Consider the following 14,442-nt stretch of genomic DNA (forward strand, 5'->3'; position numbering starts at 1 on the left):
GAAACCAAATAGAGAAAGAACCTACTCTTAAAAAAACATGAGTATTTCTTTTATTCAGGTGCTTGTTATAAAGAGAAAAACATGGCACACAGGAAAAGCATTTCACAGTGACTCCCCAATGAATGCATTAGCATAGCAGAGTTCCTCTAACCTATCCAGTTCAGGAAATGATTGACAGCACATGGATGGGCCAATTGTTTAGATGCCTTCAGCTACATCATCTCGGTCAGACTGAACACAAAATAATGAAATAAATCAGGTGTTTGTGTGTGTGTATTTCTTCTAAAATAAAAACTGATCCAATAAATTATATGTGGCAGCTGGGGCCACACAGAGGACCAGACTGGACTTCATGCAAAGAATATCCAAGTAAGCCCTCAATTCAATGGACCAATAGCAGGGATGGTTTGTCTGTTAAAGCAAAATGTCCAGTGCATCATAATGGAATTCTGGGCATACAAACTTTATTTATTTTACACATGCATAAAATGTGTGTGCACGTTATGCATACTCAGTTTATATATTTTGTGCATGTGCTAAATGGTAAACCAGATTTTATGCATGGGCAGAAACCCACAGCATAGCAATAGATTTTTATCTGTTGCAATGGATGTCTACTAAATCAAGAGTTGTTAAATCAGCAGATTAATGTATTTAAAATAAGGAAGCTTGGACCCTTGAATGACATAAATATTAAAGGCATGCAAATAAAAAGGAAATTGCTGCAAAAGTAAATGAATTCTTTGAATTTGCCTTTAATATAGAAGATGGAGAAAATCTTATGGCTCTTTCAGAAAGATAATCAAACATACAGAGAAGTAAAAGTGCAAAAAGTTTAAGCTAACTGACAAAAACAAACAAATCCCTGACTCCCACCTGAGTTCCTAAATAACTCAAATATGAAATTGTCGTTCTCTTCAGTTTAACAAAATATAGGCAACTTCTCCCTAAGCCTGAGATTTATCTGTGAATTCTAGAAAATGGCCAATGTAATTGCAATTAGTAAAAAGAGAATTGGGATGGGGATATAGAAAATTACAGTCCACTTAACAGAGCAACTATAGCAAGCAAACTAGTGGCGAATATTAAGAAGGAGAAAATCACCAATCATATTAAAGAACAAAAAAAAACTCACAGAAGAACTTATGCAGCTTCAGCAAGACATATTATCTCACTTGTCTCAAGTGCGGAATTTACAGCCATAGGATGTGGAAATAACGATCAGTTTAGATAAAGGTGAGCTAGACAAATTCATGATGTAAAGGGCTATTGATAGCTTTAGTCTTAAGGGCTGCATATTATATCCTTTATTAAAGTTAGAATACTGTAAATACTCAATGCTAGTAACAGTGGAAGAAGGGTATCATCCTTTGGCCTTGCTTGTGAACTTCCTGAAAGCAACTAATTGACTCCATTCACTCTGGAATGCTGAACTGAACAGATCTTTCGTGTGAGCCAGCAGACCTTAGATTTTGAAGAACAGACCATCTGACCTAGTTGGGGACGGTTGCTACATCTTGTTTATAATTTTGAGATTTGGGACTCCAAAAGGTGGTGGGCTGTGCTTTAAAAAACACAAGTTTTGAATTGTGCAGTCAAAATCTTGGACCTGCCTTTTATTAGAAACTATGGATGAAATCTGTGTTCTTTATACATCTGCATTTTACTTGCCAGAAAAAAAAAATGTACTCTTAGCAGTCTGAGTGCTAAATAAAGATTACTCCTTTCCAGAGAAAGCAGAAGGAGTAAGAGGCTATGAAATTTGTTACTGTTTTAATTGGCAACTGTAGGACACAAGGTTCTGCATAGTCAAGGACATTTTGTAATTCTGCATATGGTGTTGTATCAGCTCAATCTATTCAAGTGTAAAAAGTTTAATTAGTTTGATTCCCCAGTTCTAAGAACGTCCAACACTGTCAGACAATAAACCATCATTAGTGCAAGTGAGGGTTGTTGTGATGCAAGCCTTCTTTGGCATTATGCCATTGCATTTTCATGTTTTGTTCCTTCTGAAACTGCAATATAGCATCCACACACTTTGTTTCTCTTACATGTTCTGTTGCTAAGACAGCCACTATCTTATAAGGAAGATTGAAGCCACCCTGGTTACAACCTTCCAATTCATTCCCTGGGCTACATATTTAGCAGAGCAAATGTTTGAGACCTTATTAGGACAGTTATTTAAGGTCAAAAAGGAGAAGTCAAGTATATTAAGGAAGTTACACGTTTTAAGAGAAAGCCTGTCTCTCTGAGCTTTCTGTCCTCAGGGTTGGGGAAAAAAAGAAAAGATGGAAAGAAGTACAAGTAGCCCTTGCTTAATGACAGTAATTGTGACCAGCAACTCCATCGCTAAGTGATGCTGTCATAAAGTGCAAAATTACATGACCATGCCAACTTAGGATAGCAGTTGTGGCAGCTCCAGTTGCCGTCACGTGATCGCCATTTGCGGCCTCCTGCTGGCTTCCCCATTGACTTTGCTTGTCAGAAGCCGGCAGGGAAGGTCACAAATGGCAATCACATGACCACAGGATGCTGCAACTGTCATAATTGTGAGCCAGTTGCCAAGCACCTAAATTGCAATCATGTGACCACGGGGACCCTGTACAGCCACAACTATGAGGACCAGTAGTAAGTCTCCTTGTTCAGTGCCGTTGTAACTTCGAACAGTCACTGAACAAATGATGTTAAACGAGGACTACCTGTACTCTATTCTTCTTGTAAAATGCAAACTGAGAGAGAGAGAACATAGCAGTTATCAGGGTTCCCGTCAAGGGAGAGCAGAGCAGAGACAAAGAGAGAAACAAAGATGGAGTGTCTTGTTTGTTCCCTTTATTCTTACTCCCCTAGCAATCAATAGGATAAAAGGTGAAAAAGTTGATGCATCTGGAGTTGCACCTCTATATGTATACTCCCTACCTGAGTAGGTAGTTTATGGTGAGGTGAAATCAAATTCCTTCACTGTAATCTCAGGGCTTCAGCTTCTTTTTCCATATTTCCCCTGTTTATCCCCCCCAAACATGACTTATTGTGAGCATTATTGTGAACAAAATATTTGCATGCATACTATTAGAACAGACTCACACAGAATTCCAGAATGTCCAAATTTCCTAAGTATGAAGAGTCCCTTGATGAATCCTTCTATTGTAACATTGGGATGCCTATATTTTGCTGCAATGAAAATAGCCTTCCTCATATGATTTCATATTGTATGTTATCAATATTTCTATGTTTGCATAGCAATGACAGAAGCTGCTACTCAGAATCCTATTTTACCAACAGGATTCATGAAGTCAGCTCAGGCAGATTTATGCAAAGGAATTTTCCTTAGAGAGCTCTAGTTTAGCCATTATATACAAGACTTGCAGTTGCTTCTCATATCAGCGTTATCATAGACATATAGGATGTATATTTATTTACAAAAAACAGTTTCTATCTGCAAGGAGATCATCCATCTTTGTACACTTATGCAGGAAAATATTCTTTCTACTCAAAATGTAGAAGGTGAAAAAATAGGTAAAGGCAATGTTCTGAGATGGTGTAAAAGAATGTAAAAACAAAAGTGCAATGAAGGTGTTTAAGACACCTCTGTGCATGCTCACAATTACTGTGGTGTTCAGGAAACAATTGGGGGAAGGTGATGAAAATTGAAACTACCACTCAGCTATTAAGGGACAAAGCTTTTTAGAACATCCACATTGGAAATACGTCTTTCTGTTCCAGTTCTTTCTACTCAAATAGGTTATTGCCATTACAAGGGAAAAAAACAGATGAAGTGAACTAAAACATGGGATGATAACTGAAGAAAGGTGACATTGTTCAGATCCCTTGTGAAATTGGCATAATGAAGTGCACATTTGCACACTGAAAGATGTAGCTGGAAGCAGTCCATTATGGTCATAAAAAGAGACAAAATAATGATAATTCCCTAAAACAGGAGTTGGCAACTTGACACCTGCAAGTGCCAGGGTGTCTACAACACTCCCAGGTGGCATCCAGAGAGTCCAAAGTAAAATAAACTTAAACAAATAAATATTCTTAAAAAAACACAAAACAGGATTGATCAATTTTATATTCATCTGAAAACTCATGTGATTTTAGGTCAGAACGTTGCATTTTCATAAGGTAAAGGGAGTGGGAGTGCTTACATTTCAAGAGTTTTTGTCCATTTTAGGTTTTTTTTTTTTAAGCTTATGGTTTGACATCTTCAGTATTGTGTAAGGCCAAAGGACAACACCCTGTGCTGGAAAAGATATAGACGTGCTCACATGGATGCGACATATTAGTATTTGGCACACATTTATTTGTGATTCTTTTGATGCAGAAAATAAATTATATATTAGAAGGTATTTATGTGATCAAATAATTTTTCCCACATACTGTAGTCCTAAGTCCCACTCATGTTCAGATACACTCTTAGCCATGGAAACTCCCTGGCTGACTTTGCTCAGTCATTTTCTCTCAAAATACTCTAGCTCGCAGGGTTATTATTAGAGGGATAAAATGAAAGGTGATTCCTATGTTGCTAGCATGAAGTAGTCAGCTCAATACAGTGGTACCTCGGGTTACGAACGCCTCTGCTTACGAACTTTTTGGGTTACGACCAGCTCTGGCCACAAAATTTACCTCGGTTTGCGAACTCCGCCTCGGGGTACGAACCGGATCCGCCGCCATTTTCCACCGTGACACATGGTCCGCGGCCATTTTCCGCCCGTGCCACGTGGTCCGCGGCCATTTTTCTGCCCATGCCATGTGGTCCGCAGCTGTTTTTCCGCCCTGCCGCACGGTCCGCGGCCGTTTTTCCGCCCCTGCCGCGCGGTCCGCGGCCATTTTTCCGCCCATGCCGCATGGTCCGCAGCCATTTTTCCGCTCGTGCCACGTGGTCCGCGGCCGTTTTTCCGCCCTGCCATGCGGTCCACGGCCATTTTTCTGCCCTGCCATGCGGTCCACGGCCGTTTTTCTGCCCTGCCGCATGGTCCGCGGCCGTTTTTCCGCCCTTGACGCATGGTCCGCAGACACCAGAACAGATTAACGGTAATTACATTGAACCTTATGGGAAAATTTGCTTCGGGTTGCGAACAAATCAGGTTGCGACCAGAGTCATGGAACAGATTAAATTCGTAACCTGAGGTACCACTGTATCTGTGGATTCTCATCCTGCAGCTTCCCATACCACAGAAAAGCTGTCTTAAACAAAGAAACCCCCCATATTACTGCTATGTACCAAGATGTAGAAGTTTCATACCACTTATTTTCCCCATCAAATTGTAATAGATATGCTTTCTTACCACATCCCCATTCTTTCCATTTCTCCATCTTCACCATTTTATTTCTGTATTATGTGACATCTATCTCCTGTCATTTTATGCTTACAGGTGCTTCCAGTATGTCATAGAATAGATGTTAGGCAGTGGGATTTTCTGATTGATCTTGGAAAAGCTAAGTAGGGTCAGTCTAGCCTGACCCTACTTAGCTTTTTCAAGATCAATCAGAAAATGGGATGGGAGATCAGCAAGATATCTCAAGGCTATAGACAATGTTGGGAAGTTGAAAAAACATTCTGGACTAAGGCAAGAGAATACTGTATTGTTGTCAAGAAAACAATATGGATGTGTCCATTAGTCATCAGGAATCAAGCTCAATTCATGGGAAGCTGCTTTTACTTATTCTCAGACCAGTTGCTTTTCAACCTTTTTCTTATTGTGTTGATTGTAAGTTTACGTATCCCCTGATTCCCAGTCCAAAATTTATTTTGTTAACTTCATTGACTATATTAGACACCCTTCCACACCCATTTTGAAAATAAGGACCATCTCTTCCAATAAGTTAAAAATGTCTTGCTCAGAAAGATAGGAACACCAATGTGGTACGATCAGATACAAGGGCAGATACACCTCCACCATGGAAGGAAGAAAGATACTATTGTAGATTTATCAGTTTTAACCAGGCAACAAGCACTTCTGCTCTGCCTACTAATCTGCATGGAACTATCATCAAAAATTGTCAATGGTTTTAAAAAACCCTTCAAACTTGACTGCATATCATAACACTGTAGCAAATATTACAGCTTCAGCAAGTGGTACTACCTAACCAACCTTGGTTGATCTAATTCAGTCCTAGTTAGTTTGGGGCTGTTAAAAATTAAGCTCAAAAGTTTGAAAACATTCCAGAAGAAAGCAATGGTAGATCATCTCTGCCATGTTACCAAGAAATCTGCATGGATACAGTCACCAGGAATCAAGCTTGCCTTTAGCAAACCCTTAGTGCTAAGAGTTACCATCTAAAATCAATTTGTATTCAACAAATTATGGCCAGAAAGAGATCACTCTTCAGCTTTCAGTTTACAGAAATGTGGCATTGGACTGAAGACAGCCTGCTGGTAGAATATTTGAATAATATTGTAGTACAAAAGTAAAAAGTCCTTTGAGTTGAGCTCACATCCTGCTATAATTTTCTTGGCAACAACAATACAGAATTGGTTTGCTATCACCTTTTTTCTGGGATTATTTGTTTGTCTGTTTATTATCAGTTTAGCCTGAATCTAGGGAATATTGCATTCTTCATCAGAACAATGAATTAAAAATAGAACTTGATATGCCTTTCTACGGGAATATATGAAGAACAGATCATACAATACAAACCTTCTGGTACAGAGAACACCTACTGGGCAAATCTTCAGAGCTGACGCTAAAAGAAATCTAGACCAGAAAATATTTAGAAGAAATGGTACTGTTGCGGATTAACATAATACAAAGTACTCACTGTAGATATACTGCATTAAAGAGCAGAGATTCCTCAGTTCTCTACAACTATTTCACGGTAGACGGCAGGACAAAAAATATATTTTGAATCTGTAATAGCCTATCTGGATGGATATTCAGTTTAAAATGCAATGTATACTAGGCCTGTTGAAAGAAGAGGTGAATGTATATCAAGGTATATAATTTTCAGAAAAGTAAAAATGAAATCCCATTGATGCAGTAAGGCTTTCTTTCTTATTCTTGATGCCCTTGCAAAGCTTTTTTAGGGCCAGGAAATCCTTCAGCAACTGATGACACAAGCTGTATGTGCAGTACAAAAAATATACATGTGGAATCCTTGCATGCATTAACAGCAAGGTGTATGTGCACTACAAAAATATATACATGGAATCTTTGCATGAAGTAAAAGTAATACCCTGGAGCCCAGCCAGAATATTATTAAAGCAGAGATAGAAACTTAGAGCCTTTCAGATATTGCTCCCGGAGCCCAGCCAGAATAGAAGATGCTGAGGGATACATGAAAGGCCACCAGTTTCCCATTCATTGTTAGTGTTCAGGCTGAAGGATAAAGTCTGTGCCTATTTTAAAAGAGAAACACATACAAAGTATCAAATATAAAAGTGATAAACATCAGGTACCTTCACCTTAAACACTTCTCCTGCCAACTAGAACTATGTAAGTACTTCTAGCTTCTGGGATGGATGGATGGATGGATGGATGGATGGATGGATGGATGGATGGATGGATGGGTAGGTAGGTAGGTAGATAGGTAGGTAGGTAGATAGATAGATAGATAGATATGATAACTGATACATATATTACTGGAGGTAATGCTGACAATTAACTAAGATCTTTTTCCAGCTGCCTTTATATATAAAATGAAAGGCAGCTAGAAAAAGAACTTAGTTAATTGTCAGCATTACCTCCAGTAAATCAGGTGGATCATTTTGTCATACTAATGATATCTTTAGCCACGTTTCCTACAAAATAAGTTCCACCGCAGCCAGTGGGCGTTACATCTGAGTAAACATGGTTAGGTTCCGATTGCAGGGCCACAATTTAGAAAGGAGTATCTTGGCTCAAGAAAGGGCCACGGCAGTCCAGAAATATTCCTGTGTACTGTAGATCAATAGTCTTATGCTCGATACTCAAACTATTTTTCTCAGAAACTGCCAGTGGATTCTTAAAGTGCAAACTAGCAAATAATAATAGTACCAATTTATAGGGAAATCTGCTATTTTGCCAGTTCACCAAGATCCTCCATAAGGAAGGGTTTTGTCCCTGCAGAATTAGAACAACTGTTTTTTGTTCTTTTGTACTGCAATTTATATAAGAAGCCCAGATAAAGATTGATTCTATCCTTCTCCTAAGAAATATACCTGGAAGGCCCACTGAAACTTTGCTATCTTTCTAAAGGTATGCCAATAATCACCTTAGTGGGAAAGTAAATTCTTTTTATTCTTCCTAGTACAAGCTAGGAAGAATTCCCTTTTGGCCCCTCTGTGACTCCAAATACTTATTATGTATTCATTTCTTATATTAGCTTTTATGGGTTTGGTTGTATTAGCTTCTATTGTTCTGGGACCATGATAAAAGTTTCATTTAGTCTTCATAAAATAGAAGTTTGTATTTAATTGCAGATCTAAAATTAAATGTTTTGTGAGGCAGTTTTGGACAGTTTCTGCTCAATAATATGGAAAAATATCTCCTCTTAATAGAAGATAATTTTAGGTAAATGTACAGCTTGGATAATAAAGGCTTAGGGGACCAGCAGTGTGTTATGTTTTTAAATTCAAAATCAAATATATGTGTGGGGTTTTTTTTTTTTGTTGTCTGCGCTCAGTCATTACTGACCCTGCAGTGACTGCTTGGACGAGTCCTTGCAGTTTTCAAGGCAATTGTTTTGGAAGTGGTTTGCCAGAGCCTCCTTCCTAGAGCAGAGCCCAGCTGGCGAGCGCAGGAGGAGGAGTTTCCATTTCACGCTTACCAGCAACTGCTCCTGACTCCTTTTTTGCAAGGCGCCGCCAGCATTTTTCCTCCCACCAGAGTGAGAGTACCCATTTATCTACTCATGTGAGTTTTCGACCTGTTGGGTTGACAGGAACTGGGGAGGAAACAGGAGCTCACCCTGTTAACGCGAAGGCTGGACTCGAACCACCGAAGCGTCAGCCATTTCTGGCCGGCAACTTTCAGCGTCATTAAGCCGCTGTGCCACCGCGTCCCATCAAATATATGTGTACCTTAATTTATTCTTGACTCAGAGTCTGCCACAATAAAAGTAAGCTATGTAATGCCACCTTCAGCCAGACAAGGCAGGTTGCTTATTCTACAAGTGGACAGGGATTTTTTTCTGCATTTTTTCTATGAGTTTAATGAAAGAGAATTTGCTTCTTGTGATTGGAGTGTAGTGTTCATGTTTTTATTTAGTTATGAAGTGGCCAAGGGATTTCTGTGAACGTCCCACATTTCAGTGCAGACAGTATTTCTGTGAACAATTCAGTATAAAACCATTTCTTATTCTATGTCTCCCACTTTTATGTTTATTTCTTCAAGTACTGGGAACACTGAAATGATGCGGCTGGTCAAACAAGAGTTCCAGCTCCAGTTTTAACAAGTGAGCCCAACCATACGTTAAAAGAGAACACTACCTGAGAGCCTTGTGGTAGCACCAGAATGGCAAGTTATACATTCAGAGAGCAATTGTATTCTTTGATACATTTCCACTGCCCATGCCCAAGCCACGCTGTGGTTTTGCCAGAAGGAGCAATTTGTTGGCTCAGACCAAGGCTATTTTAAAAATTGCCTCTTCAGCTTCACTGACTTACCAGAATAAGAGCAAGGGAAATGTTAACTTTGCTTTGAACTGAGTATTTCACAGTGGCTTCTTGTCCACAAATTTTGAGACCAAAAATAATTTGGTGCTACTCTGATGAGACAAGTGCCTCCTGCTATCTACATTCTTATGCTGAAGTAGCAACATTTTTAAAAAAGCATTTCCACAATAAATATTTTCAGAATGCTGTATTATTTCTAAGGTTCTCTTGTACTGCTTAAGGCTCTCTTTCATCTATCTATCTATCTATCTATCTATCTATCTATCTATCTATCTATCTATCTGTCTGTCTGTCTGTCTGTCTGTCTGTCTGTCTGTCTGTCTGTCTGTCTGTCTGTCTGTCTGTCTGTCTGTCTGTCTGTCTGTCTGTCTGTCTGTCTGTCTGTCTGTCTCAATTTCATACTACTGGTATTGTCTACAATTTCTATTATTTAGTCTGCATTTCAGAAATGCATTTAATAATCCTGGTTTTCAGAGGAACACTTGATATTCATCTTCATTCACAGCGAGAGCTAGCTCTTTCTGTCTACGCTTTCTTTGCTCTCTCCCTGACCTGCTTTAATTGCACAAGAGATCATCCCCTCCAAATGTTCTTTACAGATGCTTGGGTATTTGCCTGGTAATCCATTTTATTCTATAATGTTGTATTCTATCTTTCCAGTACTCAGCAATTAAAAAAAAAAAAAAAGGAAAATCCAAATATAGCAACACCCCCTTCAATATTCTAGCATCACTATAATATTCAAAACTAAACATAAATGTGCAAGAATTTCATTAGTATTTTCTTTCCTATACAATATTTTTAATTAAAATTTAAATTTGGCCGATTGTATTACAGAAATAATTTAACCTTCTAGCATTTATCAATAGTTACTTTTAAAGGCTGTGTTCTGCATGAGTGTAGGCCCTAAACTGAATACCCTTCATATGTCATGAATGACAGGAAGTATAAAACACAAGAAACACCCTGCTAAATCAACCAAGTTCTTTTCCTCACATGCTTCCCATAACCTTTCTTTCTAAGGGTCTTCCATCTCTGCACACTTTCTAGTTGGTTTTTGAGATGGGTAACCACAACTGTGCGCAGTATTCCAACCCTTTTAGTGTTGCTCTGTCTCCTAACAATCTTGTGATGTCCGGGCTGAACCCCTAGGGTGGAAGTCTGGAAGTCTCCAATTTCCCCTCCATTGATGGTGTTTTCCATCTAACTCTGGCATGTAGACAGATTCTGGCCATTTAAAAGGAATAACATGAGAAAAACATCCATAGCCAGTTCCTGGGCCTGTGGCACTGAAGTGTGTGACTTGGAAAACCAGCCCCTTTTCCCTTTCCTCCAGTCTCACCAGAGATAAACAGGATCAAAATGAGTGTAAAAATTCACTTTTGGATGTATTTGTAGTCACATGTAAAACATTCAGTGGCAAAGGAATTAAAAATTTATCGCTGTTCCAGACACAAACAGCGTCTGAAAAGGACCTCCTGCAAACTATACGGGACAACATAAGACTCCGAGCAGATCCCAAGATGATGCTGATCTGCTCCTATTTAAAAACAGTTCTGATGTGAAGAGGTGCTAACTTGCATAGAACAGGTAAGGACTAAACTAGTTTTGAGACAATAATCACTAGAGACTATAAATTAGGCTGAAACGTGCATTGTTAAATTAAAAGTGTTTCTCTTAGCAAAAAGGAAGGGAGTTAGTACACTGACTTTATGCGTAACTCGGGGCATTCAGATGTAGATTCTGTGTTTGAAGTGAGCGAATGTGGATTGCAATGACATGCTTCCAGTTGCTTCCATATTCACGACAAATCCTTTGCTAGATTTAAAATGGCCTTTTTGACAGCTTTTGACAGATACACTGGATGACCCAAGAACTTCTTCCCTTTAGTTATCCATCTCTGTACATACAAATTCAGACAAAATTCCTAGTTCCACATCACCTGACACTGACAGACTACTGTCTATTCTCCAAATATGATTGTGGAATACTTTTCTCTATGTTGCGTTTCACCACTCATACAAGAACCTGGCTATCTCTCAGCTCATCTGGAATATTAAGCACTGATGAACACATTTAAGAGCACCAGTATCAACACAATTAAAATCACCAGACTCTTGACGGATCCTATTTATTTTGTTACATTGTAAGAAATGTTAATTTATGTCTATTCTTTTACTTCATACTCTTGAACCAACTGCAGTCTCTATACAACAGGGATAACTCCCTTTTATCTCTTTCCTATTAAATGTTTAAGTCTGAAAACACACTGTCTACTAAATTTGCTCTAGTCACCTTTTTTACATTCCTAATAAACTCTCTTTAGTAAAGCAGGCCTTATTTTTGCAAAAGTCTTGCTGATATTTCTTTATCAAGGCTTGTTCTGGTATAAGCTTGGTAATTTTTCTTTAATAATATTCTCCACTAAATTATCCAGAATAGATGTAAAGTTAAGAGGTCTGAAATAACCTGGATCACATCCCCTATCTTGATTCCTTTATGTTTCTTTTTTAAAAAAGGATGTTTCATTGGTTACTTTTTAGTATTTTCTTAGTTGATCGCAATGTGTTTAGCAATATCACAATTGAATTCGTTTTTCACAATCCTTATTTCTTTCGCTAAAGTTCGTGCTACTTTGTTTCTGCTATGAAAAATCTTCCATTTTCTGGAAGAAGTGTTCTGCATTTCATATTTTGCTTTAAAAAGCAGCAAAGTTTTTATTTCTAACAATTTCTCCTTTGATGCTCTTCAGTTTGAATGTAAAAATATATGAAATGTTTATGGTAAAATTGCTTCTCTAATATTGTTCAACCATATGTTAAAAATATAAAACCAGTAATTGGGAATATTTTGATAGATTCAAGGCTTATGAGCAAGAGAAATATAAAAGTATAGTAAGCAATAGATAGGAAATATGTTACAGATAAATGTAAATTTTAGGAAGTATGCTTTCAGTGCTTTATTGTGCTTGAAATACAATAGTATGAATATATTTGTTTGTAGGCCTCTTTGGTGAAGGTCTGAATGAAGAAACAGAGGAGCCAAAACACTAGCTTGGAAATTAAATTTGCACAGTAATATTTTCATTTAGGAGAACCTGGAACCCCACTGAACCAAAGGAGCCTTGGTTATGCCCAACTGATATTGGTGAGACTAAAGTAGGCACCCTTTCTGCCCTGGGACTTCAGTGCCTTCTTTCTGATGGAATATGGACATTAATGAAACATGAATGCCCTTCCTCAGAGATCCTTCATATTTCTATGTCCCTTGCTGTTGTCCAACGCATCCAATGAACTGTAGACAGTTTGCTCATTTGGAGTAAAGAGAGTATAAATAGGCTGCCTAGATTTCTCACAAGCCAAGTGGCAAAACAAGTTGCTGAAATAGCCTAGATTTTTGTTTTTTAATTGTGTGTGTGCGCACACGTTCTTTACATTTTATCATCCCAGAAATAATAGGATGCTCAACAGATTTATCAGCTGAACAGACACTAGATGCTATAATACTCTCCAGTTTTGGTTGCAAAGGACTGACACAGCTACCAGTCTGGAAAGAGATTTATATACCTAATGACACAGTCTCTGAAAATTCCTTCTCTCCTTTTATTCAGGCAGAATAAGTATTCTTTGCTGGCAGGTCCAAACACAATTTGTTATTCCAAAGCCATATTTTAGCTGTCAGAGCTTCATGAAAATGCTTCATTGGACCAAGAAAAATTAAGAGGCATCAGCATGGGAATTGGGACAATTGCCTTGCTAGTAGAATTATCTGAGCTGAGAGCTCCTTGCACGTTTGAATGAGTATGCCATGCCGTAACTGTTCTGCAGCTTGGTAGAGAAGAATTACAGTAATATGTCTGGCAGGTGTTTTACTTGATGACATGTTCCGTGAAGCGGAGTGAATCAGAGTCAATGACACATTATGGGATAACGCTTCACCCAAAATTGGTGTCTGTCTGATGAACAAATAGTGGATTCTTATATCTACAGATGGTTTGTGTTTATTGCATATAATGACAATCTTTCTTACGTACAGAATTCCTCCAATATACTCAATTCCTTTTCAAGAGATCTAATTTCTCAATAAATTTCATATGAAAGTTAATTCTCTGGAAGTCTATTTTAATTTAATTTGGCTCTTATGTATCAGTCATATTTTCTTTTCTCTGGATATATGTTTTCATTTTCTTTAAGTTATCTATATTAGGTCTTAGGAAAGAAGTAAAATGTGGGTGTGGGAAGGAGAAGAATAAAGCAGCTGTAGAATAAAGATCAGTGTAACCTTGCTTACTACGTTTCTCACATGAGATCATATTCACATAAAGTATCATAAGATATAGAACAAACTATTCCCCATTTCATTTCTCAATGAGATGCTGTATATTTTGGTTGGAATGCCAAATCTTCTTCTTGCTTTCTCTCTTCATGCTGTGGAATGAATCATTTGACATTATAGCATACTGTTTGGTGAAACCTGGATCCATTTTCCTTATGTTTTTGCATCTAATGTTGGAAGAGAGATTTAGTCTGTGCAAGACATGGGTTGGTAACCTTTCAGTAAATAGATATATGTAAGGGCTATGCAGGCAACTGAGGGTATATTATTTCTCCCTAGAGCTTCTGTACCTAATGTTCCTGCTCCACTCTAATGCTCTGAAAAGTGTTTTTGAGATTACATGATCTTCTGACAGTGTTTGGCCTGATAGAATAATGGGATTTGCTTATATTTATCTTTCTTTGTTATAAAAATATTTAAGGAACTATTGCAGACTCCTATAATAAGACTCTACACATTATAGCCTCATACTGCACAATGATTTTTCCATTAACTTGCCCTCATCAATCACATGA

This window comes from Python bivittatus, unplaced genomic scaffold (assembly GCF_059951505.1).
Source record: "Python bivittatus isolate LINGU-HERP-01145 unplaced genomic scaffold, Pbiv_v1 ctg000020_np1212, whole genome shotgun sequence".
Classification (NCBI taxonomy): Eukaryota; Metazoa; Chordata; class Lepidosauria; order Squamata; family Pythonidae; genus Python; species Python bivittatus.